Source organism: Odocoileus virginianus, chromosome 7 (assembly GCF_023699985.2).
Source record: "Odocoileus virginianus isolate 20LAN1187 ecotype Illinois chromosome 7, Ovbor_1.2, whole genome shotgun sequence".
In the NCBI taxonomy this organism is placed as follows: domain Eukaryota; kingdom Metazoa; phylum Chordata; class Mammalia; order Artiodactyla; family Cervidae; genus Odocoileus; species Odocoileus virginianus.
In genome coordinates, this window is record NC_069680.1 from 431,536 (window position 1) to 448,703 (window position 17,168).

The following is a 17,168-nucleotide window of genomic DNA, read 5'->3' on the forward strand; positions in this document are numbered from 1 at the left end:
GAGAAAAATATAAGAAAATGTCCCCAAAATGAGGAGTGTGAGTCTTCAGATCAAATGAACACAACAAGGACCCAGCATAATAATTTTCAAAGCAAGAACAATCCAAATACAAGGAAAGGGAAAGGATCCTAAACCTTTCAGCAAAAGGAAAAAAAAAAAAGTTACCATAAATGATCAAGAATCAAAATAGTATCCAAATTTTGACATCAATATTGGAACCTAGTAGACAGTGGAGCCATGCCTTCAAAATTCTAAGGGAAAATGGCTTTCAACCTAAAATTCTAAACAGATCAAACCACCAATCAAATGTGAATGCAGAATAAGAACAGTTCAGACAAGCAAGTTTGAGGTGACTGACTTGTACAGACCCTCTCTCAGAAACTCCTAAGGAATAAATCAAGAAACAGGAAACAGAGGCTCCAACCAGAGTAAAGTGAGGGAATCCCCAGGACAAGTCATGCCCTAGGCCTAGAAGTCAGTCAGCTCAGAATAAAGGCGAGGAACTGAGGCCTCTGGGAGTGAGACCTCCAAGGGAAAAAAGACCGCAGTAAAAGAAAAAGGAACGCGTGTATAAAACACAGAGGTTTTCAAAAGCCTCTCAAACTCTGGGAATCAGTAATAACCACAAAGGAAACTAAATAAATAGGAAAAAAGCAATTATTAGCTCAAAAAAATGTTCAAGAAATTTCATTACAGTACAACTATAAGGCTCAGCCAGGAACTCTATTTACACAGTCAAAATAATATAAGTATTGACTATCAGTGTAACAAAAAACTGTGATAGACCACACTGGGAGGACATGAAGGAAACCAAGCATGTGGGGAGAAGAGAGAAGAGGGGAATAAGGGCTCCTCTAATCCACAGCAGGACAATAGTGCTATCAGCAGAAACAGCTAAAAGGCCTGGAAGTGACTATGGTAGGCCAAGTAAGGGCCCCTCCGAGATGAAGATGCCCATATCCTAATCCCCAAACCCACAAACATGGTATCAACACATGGCAAAAGGGAATTAAGGTTGGAAGTGGAAGTAAGGCTGCTAATCAAATGAACTTCAAACAGGGAGATTATCCTAGATTATCCAGGTGAACACAAAGTAACCACAGGGTCCTTAAAAGTGGAAAGGGGAAGGGGAAGGGAGTCAGGAAGGTGTGACTATGTTAGAAGGTCAGTGATGGATGGAAGTACTCATGGCCATTGCTGGCTTTGAAGATGTTGAAAGGGGGCCATGAGCCAAGGAATGCAGGCGGCCTCCAGAAAGTGGAAGATGCAAGGAAGAGAATATAGCCCTGGCACCATCTTGACTTGCACCCGGTGAGACCCTTTTCAGACTTCTAAGCCAGAGAACTTTCAAGCCACTGCATTGGTGGCAATTTTTTCCTGCAGCAACAGAAAATCCTGTTCCGTGACTATAGCCCTGGGTAGTGGATCATCAGGATGTGGATCATCAGGATGATCCACAGCCTTCTTCCTAAGCCTTGCAGTGTTACTTGACTTTTAAAGTCATATATATGACTCTGATACAAATTAAATTTTAATTTTAAAAGAGCTGAAACACAAATTCTCTCTTGCCAGAGCTCATAATCCGGTAGAGAAAACAGCACCCCGGCTACTGCCGATAGGCAATCACGGGAAGAAAGCACCTCTTTGAGATGTGAGGATATTTGAAAGGAGTAGGCGTTCACCAGGCAAAGGAGAAACAGGCCTTCTGGAGAGGGATCAAAGACCAGGGGGAACATGTAACAGTTCTGAATCATGGCACATCAGTGGTTCTTGCAGAGTCAGCAGGAAAAGCTGGGTGGACAGTTCCCAACACCACAGGTGTGACACCTGCCCCACTGCTGGCTTCTCTGACTGGGGTCTGGGACTTGCTGTGCATATTTAGGGCTGGTATGGACAAGAGAAGACCCCAAACACAACATTTTCCTGGAACATCAATTGTACCCAACAGTGAAGTGTTTTAAATGCTTTTACACTAAAACCAGCACAGATGTATTACAGAAGACAGAACTCATGTGAATTTTTAACATAAAAATTGGTGACTACTTGTTTGAGAGGCCCACTGTAGACACTAAGCTATCTGCTGACCACTGAGCATCAAGATTCAACCTTCTCTATAATTATTACAAGAATCAGAAGAAAGGTTAAAGTACCATTGCATGCCTCCATCAAAGCACCTGGGACTTCACACCAGCAACCTCTCAAGGGCTGCCTACCCTCCCTGTGTTGGATCCCAACATGAATGGGAAAGGTGAGGAGCATCTCATTCTTTTCAAAGTGGTTTGGGTCCTGCTATTGCTGGGTGACTTAGCTCTGCCTGGAGAAACAAAAAAAACTACCAGACTGAATGTTTCCAACATATCTTCTCTCGGTTATAAGCCTGTCCATCTTTCTCCCATCCCCCCTCTAAAGAATACCAGGATCACTGATAAAACCCCAGCTCGACCATCAGCACCTCCGACCCCTTATACCACAGTCCTCTGTTAGAGAATATATTGCAGACACTCTTTCCATGGAAGGAAGTCAAGAAATAGGGCACATCTCTTGGGAGAGGGTGTCCCTTGTGTCCACAAACAAGGGTGGAAACTTTTTCTATTGTTGTAGCTGTTTTTGTTATAAAAACAATAATATCCACGTGACAGTGAACTGGGAAATTTTTTTTCTGTAAAGACCCACTACTGACCACAGAAGAGGATCAGAGAGGGAAAAAAAAAAAAAAAAAAAAATATATATATATATATATATATATATATCAATGGAAGACCACACAGAAGTAAAAAGCAATTTAATTGGGTTTGGTTTGTTTTTTTTGTGTGTAAAACGCATACACACATTCAAAAAAAGTGAACTCAACTGATTTCAAACAGAGAAGAGGAGATTTTAATAACACCTTAAATATATTACAATTACAGTTATGTCATTGACAGAAAATAAAAGATGGGAGAGGAGATCAAAGAAAAAGATACAGCAGGAGGACAGAAAAAGAAATGGATAGACGGGGGTATGGGAGAAAAAGAACGGGAAGACAGCAAGACACAGGGACAGATAGACATGAATAACCACACACAAAAAGAAGGAACAACTGAGGGATTCACAGAGACACTTCCTAGACCACTGCATGTGCCAGGGTAGGCTTGGGCTATAGACTTCAAAGTATTATCACCTTTTATCCTTGCCTTCGAATGGTTACTAATCTGGCTAACCACTGTTCACAGCTCTTTAATTGCTCATTTAAACATTCTGAGGCTTAGTCAGGTCAAGGGCCAGAAGCTCCCTCCAGAGGAGCCACAGTCAAGCAAATCATTTACCTCCAAGTATCTCCTCTACAAAGGGAGATACTTTACACAAATCACCATCTCAGAAAATGTACAAAGCACCAATGAGAGACAGGAGAAAATGCTGTTTGCATTGAAAAGAAATTCCATGGAAAACTTTTTAGTTTCGTATTTAAAAAGCAAAAAAAAAAAAAAAAAAAAATCCAGAACTGGTACTTCAGCAGAACGGGTTCCCACCTCAGCATTCTCCAACATCACTCCCAGCACATTTGACTTTCCACATGTTCAAGTTCTGCCTGCCCCACTGGCTTCAAAGGGCTGAGTTGGCTCTGAAAGCAAACACTGCAAGCTGAGGGTCAACAGAGAGACCCCAGGGGACTGACTCCCAAGTCACGTGTCTATGTTTTCCCCTTCCTTACCTGACCAGCCCCCAACCTCCTACCTGTTCTGTTTCCCGGATCTCCCCCTTCTGCCCCTAACCTCTCCTTGCTCTTCTCTACCCTGTCTTAGTATCACTGCTCTCAGAGGAAGAGGGGGCATAGGAGGTATATTTAGAATACAAAACCTAGAGTCAATCCACCTGAGTTTCTGCCCAGCCCTGTATCTTGCTAGCTGTTTGACCTTGAACAAACAGCCAAGCCACCCAATCCCTCAAATTCCCCAGTGAGGGGGATGAACCTGGCAACCACAGAGGTCTTGTCCAACTCTCAGGTCCTAAATATTCAAACACCCACCTGTATAACCATAAACAAAGCAGTGAATTAAACACAGGGAGAGAGAATGAATTACAGAAATTCCCTTTCCTCAGCATTCTGTCACCCCAGCTAGTGTCCTCTCAACCAACCCCCCACACTGAGGGGCTCTACCTCTCTCTGAGCTGTGCAAGCTCTAAATTACTTAGATACAGCGAAGCCTCCCCCAGTCACACTAATCAAGGAACAGATGAATCTGAATATCCAACAGAAGTCTGAGTCCTGGAATGTTTCTTTCATGCCATTGAGCAATACTATGAATTTAACATCAGCTTAGCAAACAGAAAAGAATCTAGAAATGCCATCGAAAACTGTCTTGTGACTCTTAAGAACAGTTATGTGTCGGGAACCCTAGAAAATAATCTACTTCTAAGCCCTCCACTTTCCCAACAAGGGCAGAGGCCCAGAGAGCAGAAGCCACGAACCCAAAGCCCAGCACAGATCTATGCCCAGATCAAAGCCAGAGGTCCTGCTTCTGGCCCAGAGGACTTTCATCAAAGCTTTTTGAGACCATCCGTTTCCTTTTTCAAAGAGACAGATTAAACCCCAAATTACCAGTGAGTTCTCTCTATGACAAATCTATTTCCAAGTCCAGGGAAGCAGAAGAGAGCTAAGTTTGGATGGCCAGATGATTACTAATACTGCCTAACAAGCTTTCTTCCCTGAACCCTGCCCATTCATTCTCTGCAGAGAAAACCCCAGGCTCTGCTATCTATATGCAACTCTATTTTGGAGAAGTGGGAAGCGGAGACCCGTACAGTTCTTTGTTCTGACACTAAGAAGCATCTGCTTTCCCGATAACTCCTACCTCACCTTCCAACATTCCAAGTACCTTCAGAAAAGTTCATAGAAACTCTCCAACTAGAATAAAAGAAAACAGGAGATGACAGGAGGAAAGGTCCAGCTGAGGGTGGGTGTGTAACAGACAGTGGGTGTGTAACAGACAATGATAATACCCTTCCAGCTCTTCACCCTAGGGGTAGAAAGCATGTCTTTTCAGCTGCTAATACCCTGCACCAGAGATAGCCACCAGAGATAGTGCCACTCAGTGCCCTCCAGCAGAGAAATGAGCTTTCTGCAACCCCTGAAGAACTAACCCTTTCCTAACCATACACTCTAACAGCGCCCAGGACAGAGGTATCAACAGACCAATGCTCCCCTGCCCTCCCCTCCCACCAAGAGCCTGAAACATCAGAGCTCTGATGGTAAGGAGCTATTTAAGGCAGCATCAAGAGGGTGGGGCAGAAAATTGCTGGCAATATCCTCCTCCTCCTCCTCCTCCTCCCTCCCTCACAGCCAACACACACACACACAAACACACACACACACTCACCCCCTCTGACTCCATAGACAGCCATTAACCTCACCTATGTCTCTAAGGTCTGGAGATCTGGAGTCGCCAAACGTTCAGCATGTGTTTTCTGTCACTGAGGCTGCTCCTCCCCCTTCTCTTCCATCACCACCAAGCCACCTTTCCAATCAAAAACACAAAATTTAATCTAGAGTTCAAAACCAAGAAGGGGCTTGGAGATAACAAGCCCTCCCTGGCCTTCACTTTGGAAAGAAAGAGAGAAAAAGGGCGCGGGGGGGGGGGGGGAGGAGAGGGAGGGGTGATGTCAGAGGCCTGACAAGCTGGATAGGCTTCATGCTATCTCTAAATGAACCTCCCTCCTATTGATGGTGAAATCAATTCGGGCAATTTCGGCAAGTCGGCCCTGTGACATGAGGGGCATCCCAGCGCTCAGTTTACAACAAAAATCCAATGGCTCGGCCAGAACATGCTGGGAAAATCCAGGGTCTGGATAAAACGAGCTACACTCAGTGGGATCCTTTCTGCTTTTATGTAGCAATGTAATAGCGTAATAAATTCTGTCTGCCTGAGGAAAGCATGCACTGGTGAATTTCAAAGCCATCTTAAGACAGCGGATGCACGGGGATGCAGAATTCAACAGCACATTCCCTCGTGGGGAGGGGGGGAACGTAATGATTTCAAGCTTGTTTCCCCCTCTATCTTGAATGGCGCTAGCGCTTATCAAGGAAGCCACCTCGGAAAGCAGCCAGCGGAGAGCCGGGGATGCCCAGGGAATCCGGAGAAAGGAGTCGCTTTCTGTTCATCTCGGTGAGGAGCTGGCTAGCAAGAAGCTGCCAGTCACTCTGAGGGATGAAGGATGAAGAAGCATGGCCGGATAAGCAGGCACCGGCGTCCCCGGACACACACACACGTACCCGCTCCTTCTGGCGGGTCCTAGGCCAGGCTGATAGTCCTTGCTCTCCTCCCGCCGCCCTCTCCTCCAGAGGGATGCTAATGAATGAACACACCTGAGAAGCCTCCATCCTGCCGCTCGCTCCCTCCTTCTTCCTCTGGCTGCTGCAGAGGGGCCCCTCCTCGGTAGTTTCACTTTACAGCGTAAACCCACTCGGGCTTTGATGTCTCCTCCACCCACCCATATTGCAGCCAGCCTGAAGCAGGCGGACGTTCTCCTCCTTGCAGAGGCCATGATAGCACGTACCCCCCACCCACCAAAAAAATAAATAAATAAATCCGGAATATCCCAAATCCCGGCACACTGGGGAACTTTCCCTTAAAAACTGAGGATCCACCAACCAGGCAGGAAGGAGGGTTCGACCGAGGGGGGCCACGGTTTTCCCCGCGACCACGGGGGATGCTCTGGGGGAGGGGGTCCCCCAAGTCCTTCCAACAGCTGGCCCTTTAAACGCACCTCCTCCGAGCGTGAGACAAAGGCGCCGCCCGCCGGGGCCGGGCTGGCGCACGCCCCCTGCGCCGGTGCTGGCGATCAAGCAAGCGCTGGCCAAGGGGCGGCTGGCGCGGGCTTACCTTGCGGGTCTCCGGGCTGGCGGGCCGGCGGCGCGCGTCCTGCCCCACTCGCACTACACGCTGCAGTTGGCCCCGCTCTGTTTTTCTGGGACTCGGCGCTGACTTCACCGACACTCAGCGGCCGGCCAATGGGCTGCGGCGGCCGCCCCCTCATTAGCATGCGTCTGGAACCGTCCACTCCGGCGGCGCCTGAGCGGCGGGCGGTGCTAGGGGGCGGTGCCGGGCCCCGCAGTGACAGGAAGGGGCGTGTGCGCCAATGGAAGGCGACGAAGCTCCCCGCCGCCCCGCCCCGCTGCATTGTGAGCCTGGCGCGCGGGCCCGCGGATCTCCGGCCGAGAACGTGCGCGCAGTCCCAGTAACCCTTTTTGTCCTGGGCGCCCTCGGGCTGGGCCGGAATGTGGCCTGGCGCACCCTCTGATTCTTCTGAGGGATCATCCCAGGGGAGCTGGGAAGGAATCTTAGGCATAAAAAAAAAAATGCTAACCTGACTTGAGTGCATATAACTTAACCCCTGTGCCCCAGTTTGCTCATCTTTGAAATGGTCTAATAACCAGTACCTATTTCGTAGGACATAGAGAAGATGAATATAGTTAATGTATGTAAACCGCTAGTGGTAAAGACTCTGCCTGCCAATGCAAGAGACAATAGAGACACAGGTTCAACCCCTGAATCGGAAAGTTCCCCTGGAGGAGGGCATGGCAACCCACTCCAGTATTCTTGCCTGGAGAATCCCATGGACAGAGGAACCTGGCGGGCTATACAGTCCATTGGGTCGCAAAGAGTCAGACACGATTGAGGCAATTTAACGCACACACACACTCATGTAAAGCGCTTAGATCGGTGCCTGGTGGTCCCGCTGCATGTTTCTGCTATCATTACACCTGACGCCAGCCAATATGCTTAATGCTTCCTAGTTTTTCTCTGTTTTGATCCTCATAGTCTTACAAGAGAGTCGCTATTACCAATCTATATTTTTCAAGTGAGGAAACTGAAATGGTTTAAGTGGCTTGTCAGGGTCACACTGGTGCAATCAGGATTTGAAGCCAGCCTCTGAGACTTCATTCATGTAATATATTATTCAACGGTTCGACGGGGGGGTATATGTAACTTGCTCCTGCCACACCTAGCTTCCTTCATCCCTGGGGCATCCTTGAAGGTGGGGCAACCATCCCTTAGTCTGAACAGCACTGATTTTTGTCACTGCCCTTGGCAAGAATCTTCAGTCAGAGCATGTTCCCAGTTAGCAGGCTGTGTGTGTGCAAGGGAAAGAAAGACTATGATGACTGCACAGTCTCATGGGAGACACATCTGCTAAGGTGCTTGGATATCAAGGAACAGTGACAATTGTTTGCTGAGTACCTGCTGTCCTCGGCTGTATAAAGGAAAAAAAGTTCGGAGTCTCCTAGCCGCCCAGGAGTTTATTCTACAATTGAAGAAACAAGAAACCACTAGAAAACTTACTAATCTAAGGAGCCCCCAGTCCAAGCCTACCCCAGCTTGCACCTCATCCTGTTGTTTTGCAAAGAACATTAGACTAGAAGTCCAGCCTCCCAGGCTCTGATATGAACTTCCTCCATGATCTAGGCGAGACAGTTCCTCCTGGGCCAGTAAAGTAATGAAACGACTAATACACTTGCCCCTCCGTATCTTTGGGGGATTTGTTCCAGGATCCCTCTCAGATACCAAAAGCTGCAGATGCCTCAATGACCTTATCTAAAATGGAGTAATACAAGGAATGGGATTCCCTGGTGGCTCCAGGGCTTTTACCAACCCAGGGATCCGATCCACATCTCCTTGGATCCCTGGGTTGGTAAGATCCCTGGAGAAGGAAATGGCAACCCACTCCAGTATTCTTGCCTGGGAAATCCCGTGGACAGAGGAGCCTGGCTGGCCACAGTCCATGGGGGTCACAAAGAGTTGGACAGGACTTAGTGACTAAACAACAACAATGAACAATACAAGGAATAACAGTTGACCCCCCCAAATCAGTGCATTTCACATATGAGGATTCAATCAGCTGTGAAGCAAATTTGATCACATTTGATTTGGTTGAATCTGCAGGTACAAAACCCCCATAGAGGGAGGGCTGACTACACATCTAGTCCGCTATCTACTATATTGTATTTATGCTAAGAGCTTTATACATATTAACTCACTGACACCACACTGCAACCCCAAGAGGGACTGTTACTATTATCTTGAGTTTATCCACAGAGAAGAATAACAACTGGAGAAACTAAGTTAATTGCCTACCCAGCAAATTCAGGGTAACACCACTTAGAATAGCTTTAAAAAAAAACCCAAATGTTCAATTTGAGAGGTTTAGTTAAGAAAATTACAGTACAAGCAAATGACAGAATATCACACTGCCACGAAAAATGAAAAAGTATAATGAGTCATTAACACACAAAGATGCTCATAATATATCACTGAATAGAAAAGTAAGTTGAAAACTCATTTTGTACTGCAGTCTCATTAGAACTATTTCTTATGGGTTTATGAATATGTTCTCATCTATATTTTTTCGGTTTTTTTTTTCATGGACATCTATCAAATTGTTCAATGAAAATAAAACAAAAGAGTCTTAAAATGAAAGACAAGACTCCACCCGTGGAGATTTGATCTCTAGGCAAAGCCTTCCCCTGTAACTGGGGAACTGCCTGGAGAAATCTTTAATGAGTCCTCAGTCTTTGAGTCATCCCTCAAGTGTTAGCCTCCTCTGCTAGTTCCAGTATGTAAGTCATTAGGGTTTATGAGATAAATGAGGACATACTGGAAGGACAGACAGGAAGGAGAAAGGGTAGGCAAAAAAGAAGGAAAAACCTTTCTATCCTGCAACACTCATCTAAAATGTCTCCTCCAAGAAGTGTTCAGGTAATGGCGTATATGGGAATAGAATCTAAAAAAGAGGGGATATGTGTATATGTATAATTGAGTCCTTCTGCTGCACACCTGAAACTAACACAACAATCAAATATACTCCAGTAAGCTTTTTTTTTAAAAATAACAAGTGTTTAGAATCATGATCTAATAACATTTTGTCACTGAAAGTGACCCAAGAAATCATCATGTAAATTTGCTGTTGTCTGCAGTCTTTCACTGATTCATCTGCATAGCAGGCACTCTGCTCAATGCTGGTGAGACCTGCCTCCCCACCTACCAAAGGTAACCGCTGGGGTAGCAGAAGCCCAAGGAAGACCAGCTTCACTGGGGTGCTGAGAAGATTCCCACACTTGCCTTCTTTACTCTCGCCATCCTGAAATTCTTCATTTTTAAACAAGAGACCACATGTTTTCATTTTGTATTGAGTCCTATAAACTATGTGGTCAGTCCTGGGGCAGAGAAATACCCAGACCTTATTAGTAGCTTATCAGTGATCAAGCCTGGAGTAAGGCTTGAGGCTTTCTACTCTCATCCCAGCCATTCTCATATCATACGATGTCATTCCTCAGTCCCAAGGGAAACGTGAGCATTCCCTGCTTTCCAGTCCTACAGCACTTCATTTATTCCTTTCTCATGGAATTAACCATATTTGGCATGAACTCACATATATATGTGTGTAGTCTTATTCCTCACCCTCTCTTCCCACCAGATTGTAAATTGCGTGAGGACCATGAGGTTCTGGCTTGTGTCTGCTCATCTCAAATAGTGCTTAGCACTGTGCTTTACACACTGGTAAAGATGTGCTTACATTTAATTTAATCTTATTAGTAACTCCTTGTTTTCTCTTCACATGCATCAGCTTATTCCCAGCAGTCCTTCCACTGTTGGAGAGAAATTAAAATATCAGGCAGGAGGGTCGAGCATAAACCAGGGTCATAAACACGTTGGAGGAAGTATCATTCAAGCAGGCCATAGGGTGAGGAATTGGGAGAGGAGCTAGCAGGATTTTGTGGAGGGCAGCCCAGAGATGTCAATCTTTCCTCCATCTTCAGGGTCACACACACTGGGAGAGAGGGGTAGGGAAAAGATGATCCAGAGATACCAGAAAGCATAGTTAAGGCCTGTGGGCAGAATCCCCTCTCCAGTGCCTAATGTGGAATTCTTGTGCAAGTTCTCAGGTCCCTCATCTGAAACAGGACGGAGGTATAACCCTCCTAAGATTTACTTGTGAGTTGTAGATGACAGCACATATGCCAACACTCCTAAGATTTACTTGTGAGCTATATATGACAGCACGTGTGTAAAATGCTCAACATAGGAGCACTCACTAAGCAGATATTATTACTAATATCACTAGGAGGCCAAGTTGTGAATGATGCTTCTTAAAATGTGTTGATTTGGGTAATTTGTTTCTCCAGTTACCCGGAAGATTGATCATAGTCATTTTCAGATATATCAGCTGGAAAACACCAGGAGGGAAAAAGAAAATCGAATGAGAGAAAAGGAATTATGAATCAAAGAGCTTAGCTGTTAAATCACTAAAATCTCTGGTGGTTGTTGGTACCTAATTTCTTCGGTATCACCTTGAAGAAAATGAAGCAAGTAGTAGAAAGAGTAAAACTTCCTTAAAGAATGAGTTTTCTTGCTTCTTCCTAATGAATTACTAAGAAAAAGCAAATCTACACAGTCATGCCTGAGGGCACAAAACTGATTTGAGTATCATGAAATGCTAGATCCAAGAATTGCACATATTTTGGAGGTCAGGGCTGGCAGATGCTGCATTTGGGGATTTTGGAGAGAGGAGTGAAGGCTGGTCAGGAGTGGGGCCAGGTAGAGAATGAGAGGAGACACGGACCAAGGACACCACTGTGGTTAAGAAGCAAGGTCAAGATGAGAATGAATCAGTCACCCCAATGGTCTAGCCACCAGGCCTCTCTTTATCAATCTAAAAATGCTTGCTCCAACATGTCTTATTGTTTGCTGCTGTTGTTCAGTTGCTAAGTCGTATCTGACTCTTTTCGACCTTATGAACACCGTGCCAGACTTCCCTGTTTGTCCTTCACTGTCACCCAGAGTTTGCTCAAACTCATGTCCATCGAGTCGGTGATATCATACAACCATCTCATCCTCTGTTTCTCCCTTCTCCTGCCCTCAATCTTTCCCAGCATCAGAGTCTTTTCCAAAGAGTTGGTTCTTCTAAATGAGGTGGCCAAAGTATTGGAGCTTCAGCTTCAGCATGGGTGTATCCAGTGAATATTCAGGGTCAATTTCCTTTAGGATTGACTGGTTTGGTCTCCTCACTGTCCAGTGTAGAGGGGTTGGGGATGGGGGCAGTGCAATTCCTGCCCTCCAGAAACTCACATGGGTGGAGAAAGAAAGTAACAAAGAACTGTATTAAATGGTACAAAGAGTGAGATGATTGCCAAGGAGTTTTGCGTCACAGGATGGTGGAGTTGAGAGCCACTTTCAGATCCTAGAGTCTTAATGATTAATCTGCAGATGGGGAAATAGAGGGATAAAGAAGGAAATTGATTTTATCTTGTGTTGTTGCTTAGATGATAATATGTGTACATAATAGAATCCCAGTTCTATACGTTTGTGTTTTATTCCCAGGGGCGAAAGTTTGGCTTTGAGACTGCTTCAATAAATAGTGGAAATAAGACATTTCAGTGTTGACCTGGGTGGACCTTTGTGAGTAACCAGACGCACAGCACGCACTTCTGACCACTTCCACTGTATTAATGGAAGTGTCTGTCCTGGGTTGGGGGTTTGGACGCAGGACAAGAGGGACGGGCAGTCTAAAGGAAGCTGCTAGAAGACCACTGTTTCCTGACTAGGCAGGGGATTCATTGAATAGAATATGATGTGTTTACTTGAGAAGGACTCACTATTCTAAAGTAATTCCATTAGTAAAGCGTTTACTTGAGAAACCCATTTTAATAGTTGGTAGATAGAGCTGACCATTCTGAGAGGTGCATTCTGGCTGAGGCTGGAGAGATCAAAAGGGGGAAGCCAGAAAGAGGGAAAAGAAGGTGGCACCGGAGAAGTGGGGGAGAACAAGACAACCTGAGAGAGATGGCAAGAGAGAGAAACACAGACTGTTTTAAATGGCCTGAAGGAAAACATACAGCAATTGCAGAAATGGGGCAACAAGCCTCAGTAAACTAATGTAGCCTAAACAAGGTTAAAAAATCAACAACAATGGTGTTAAGGGAATAACTGACATTCTGGAAGCTGTTGGAAGCTTGTCAGAGGTGATTGGAAGTGTTCACTGAGGGAACTCATTACACAAGGCCAGATTGAGTCACATGGGTGCCCCGGCCGGTTGGCAACACTTTGTCAGCATTCACCCAGAGGAGACGCCGAGCCCTGGGGAAAGGGCAGTAGGGAAGATGGCGGGCATGCCTATCAGGTGTCATCCCTTCTCCATTACCTCAGCAAGTCTGTCCTGTCTCCAAACTTGCTTGCCCTGTCTCTTAAACCTGTCTTCTAAACCTTCGGTTACCTCGACCCACTTTTGTGAATGGTATTTTAGTGACAATCTCTAGTTACTGGGCCATGCTTCTAAGGGATCTTTCTACCTTGCTGCCCCAACTGGCTAAACCAGGCAATCCTCTCAGGCGTGTGTGCCTCTCTGTGAGAGGAGGTCTCGGGAAATCACCCATTTCCGGGGATGTTTGGAACCCTCTTTCATTGGGTGTGCTTGCGTGGGCTACCTGTTTATCTGACTGTTTGTAGAAAGGAGAGAATCTGAAAGAATCATGTTCTTCGGCTCAGGGGGTAAAGGCAACTGGACTTTATACAAGGAGAAGTGGACAGAGATACATATCTCCTCCCTTAGGCCAAAAGAACCAAGGGCTTCTGCATTTGACATGGATTAGAAATAGGGAAGCCCTGGAAATAGAACAGAACCAGAAAGCATGCTAGACTCAGTTTCTCAGAATATGTTGCAACCCAGTCTTCCACTTCCAAAGATGGAAAGCCCTCTAACAAAAAGAAAGTGAGGACCCCAAGAGGTCAGTAGCAGCCCCTCTGTCTGACCCAGTGTGACCCCTGGACTAGGTTCAATGGGGTTAAACAATGTGATTCCACCAGTTAGTATTTCAACTGTAGGCTGAGGGACTTCCCTGGTGGTCCAGTGACTAAGACCCCACACTCCCAGTGCAGGGGGCCCAGGTTCCATCCCTCATCAGGGAACTAGATTCCACATCTCACAACTGAAAATTCTACATGCTGCAAGAATCTCAAAGATCCCAGGTGCCACAACTAAAACCTGACACAGCCAAATAAATAAATAGTTTCAAAATAAAATAGAAATAAACTGTATGCTTCTCCATTCTTGGGTTCCAGAGAATACTATACCTGGACTATGGTTTCTAACACTCAGACAGTTCATTGAACGGGAGAAGAGCCAGCTAGGTAACCCTGGGATCATGGGAAGAGAACTCTCAAATCATTCAATTAACAAATCATGTGCCCACTCTGTCCCAGGTCCTCTACTCAGGGCTGGAAAACCAGAGAACAAGGATAGGCCCTCATCCTCAAGATGCTCACAGTGAAGTGAGAGAGACTGACAAAGACATGGATGATTACAAGACGGTGTGATAGACACACTCTTTTTTTTTCTAAATTGAGTTAAATTCACATATCAGAACATTTACGCTTTAAAAGTATACAGTTCAGTGGTTTTTAGTGTATTCGTGAGGTTGTGCAACCATCGCCACAAACTAATCCAGAACATTTTCATCACTGTAGAAAGAAACTTGTATCTATTAGCAGTCACCACCCCTGGTCCCCTGCTTCCCTCTTCCCCTAATCTCTGGTAATCACCAATGTACTTTCTGTCTCTATAGGTTTACCTGTCCTGGACATCTCATATAAATGGAATCATACAACATGTGGCTTTTTGTGTCTGGGTTCTCTCACTTAGAATAATATGAAAAAGGTCCATCCTTACTGTAGCATGTATCAATACTTTGTTCCTTTTTATGACTAAATAACATTCCACTGTACACATATACTACAATTTGTTTATCCTATCATCAGTTGATAGACATTTGGTTTGTTTCCACTTTTTGGTTATTTAGAACAATTGTTATGAACATTCACGTACAAATTTTTGTATGAACATATGTTTTCAATTCCCTGGGATATATACCTAGAAGTGGGATTGCTGGGTCATACAGTAACTTGATATTTAACTTTTTGAGGAACTGCCAAACTAGCTTGAGCTGGTTTTCTATTATTTTAACTGGCAGAACCAGTACACCTTGCTGAATGAAAAGCATGGGCCAATTTATTATTTTATGTATGTATTATTACCTTAGATATTTCAATAAATTTTTTCTGAGGATGAATGTATGTGCTGCTAATCATTTTAGACAATTTTGAAAATGCAGAAAAGTTTAGAGGAAAAAGAAGGCATCCGTATCCCCCAAAGTTCAAAGCTATCACTATCCCCATTTGGCTTGCTTTGTTCCTTTTAATCTTTTTTTTTCTGTGTATATATATTTTGTATACTTTTTATAAAATAATGCCACATTGTATTTTCCATTCTATATTCTGCTTTTCTCTTTAATTATTATATTGTAAGTAGCTTGACACTCACTGTTTTGTAAACTGGTTTTCAGTTTTATTTATTTTGTGTTTTTCTTTTGAAAACGTTCTCTATTTTTCTCACTTTTGAAGAGGGGGCTAAGATTGAGGGTGGGGGCACTTAGGGGAAAGAGGAGAGAGAAGACATGGAGAGTATGTACTTGAGAAGAGTGACAAGAGAGTGGAGACGGCCCGTGTTTGCTTTCTTTAAGTCCCTATTTCATCCTACCTGGTTCCGGGAAAGATTTGAGGCAATGCTGTCCTGGCCATGGCTCGGCTCCCCAGGCTCTTGCTGGTGGCAGTACTGCAGGGGCTGCTGCTGCGCCCTGGTCCTGTGCCCTGAGGCTGAGCCAGAGCTGGCTCCTGCGGGCTGCAGTGTAAGACGGCCAATTCGCAATCCTAGCAGAATCAATCTATTGGAAACTAATGAGGCACAAATAGTTCATGCACTTTGAGGCTGATCTGCCAAATGAGATAAACAGGGCTCAATCAGCAGGGAGAATCAATGATGCAAACATGCATTTCAATCTAGCATTATTCCTCCCTGGGTTGCCCACAACATCACATTCTATTGTTTTGACGCTTCTGTGGCGATTCTTGTCTAAGCTTCTGTGGGCCAGGCCAGAACTCCCTTACCCAGGGTTTCATGCGCCCAGGGGTTAGTACATGCCAAGATTTGGCAACTGTGACTAAGAGACCTGGACAGCCAACATGTGTGAGAAGTGGGGACTTTTATTTGTACTAGAAAATGCTAAATTCTATGTTTCCAAACCACCCTCTATAACAGGTGATGTAATTAGCAAGGAACAGCATTCTGAACTTTCCAAGAGAACAAATCTCAAAAGCATTGTTCTATTAATTCACATTTATAAAACACAAAATATAGTGATCTGTTTTAAAGTTCTATCATTTCTTGTGCCCCTAAGCTCATTTTCCCTTAAATAATCTGCTAGGAAGATGTGATCATTGTGAAAGAATTTGGAAACAATTGATAAGTGAGAAGAAAAAATTTAAATCATCTCTATTAAATTTCATCTTGCAAAATTTTCTCACCATGCAGAATTATTTTGAAAATAATCCATGTAATCCATGTTGTTTTATTGCCTACTTTTTATTCCAGTCAGGGCTTCTCCACAGTCACAGCATTGCCTGGGATTGTCTGATGCCGTCTCTGTTTGCTAACCTACTGGCCCTTGGGAGGCCTGACTGGAATGGTTTGGCTCAGGTAAGTGTGGAAGGAACTGATTAACATAAAATCTAACCACTGATGGGAGGTGGGTGTCCTGCAGGAATTGGGGCCCAGGCAAAAGGTAAGCCCCATAGGCCTGGCTAGTCAGCTAGCTCCAAGGCAACCATTAGGAATAAACAATGGCCAGTGTTTCCTGTTGGAGAAAGGAGTGGCAACCCGCTCCAGTATTCTTGCCTGGAGAATTCCAAGGGCAGAGGAGCCTGGTGGGCTACAGTCCATGCAGTCTCAAAGAGCTGGACATGACTGAGCAGCTAACACATACACAATGTCTCCTGTGCAGTCAGCAGGTTAAACCTAAGAATTGCTAGAAAACTAAGAAGGCCCAGACTGAAGGCCCAGTCTGACCAAGAAGGTTCAGGGTGAGACCATTCCAAGGTCCTGGAAGGATGACCTGAAATGGTGACTCTCACCCTGAGAGGAAGGACTAGATCCATTTGCGCCGGCCCAGCACCCAGAAGGGTGGCAATTTAGTAAATATCTGTTAAATAGAGGAATGGGATTTCCCTCGTGGTCCAGTGGTTAGGACTTCACGTTCCACTGCAGGAGGTGCGAGTTCCATCCCTGGTTGAGGAACTAAGATC

At 45.0% G+C, this 17,168-nt stretch overlaps 1 protein-coding gene across 49 annotated transcripts in view; it reads right to left on the bottom strand.

The window, feature by feature from the left end:
- The window catches only part of SORBS1 (sorbin and SH3 domain containing 1), a 229,905-nt gene extending 222,914 nt beyond the window's left edge, over positions 1-6,991 (bottom strand). For 6 of the 49 annotated variants that reach the window (XM_070469887.1, XM_070469890.1, XM_070469891.1 and 3 more), the window contains exon 1: positions 6,861-6,990. The gene's annotated coding sequence lies outside the window, so the exon portion shown is untranslated. Of the gene's footprint in view, positions 1-6,343; positions 6,490-6,860 lie in introns of those variants that run through there. The other 43 variants (XM_070469911.1, XM_070469925.1, XM_070469912.1 and 40 more) reach the window with 16 other exon arrangements.
- Between the last annotated feature and the right edge of the window lie 10,177 nt (positions 6,992-17,168).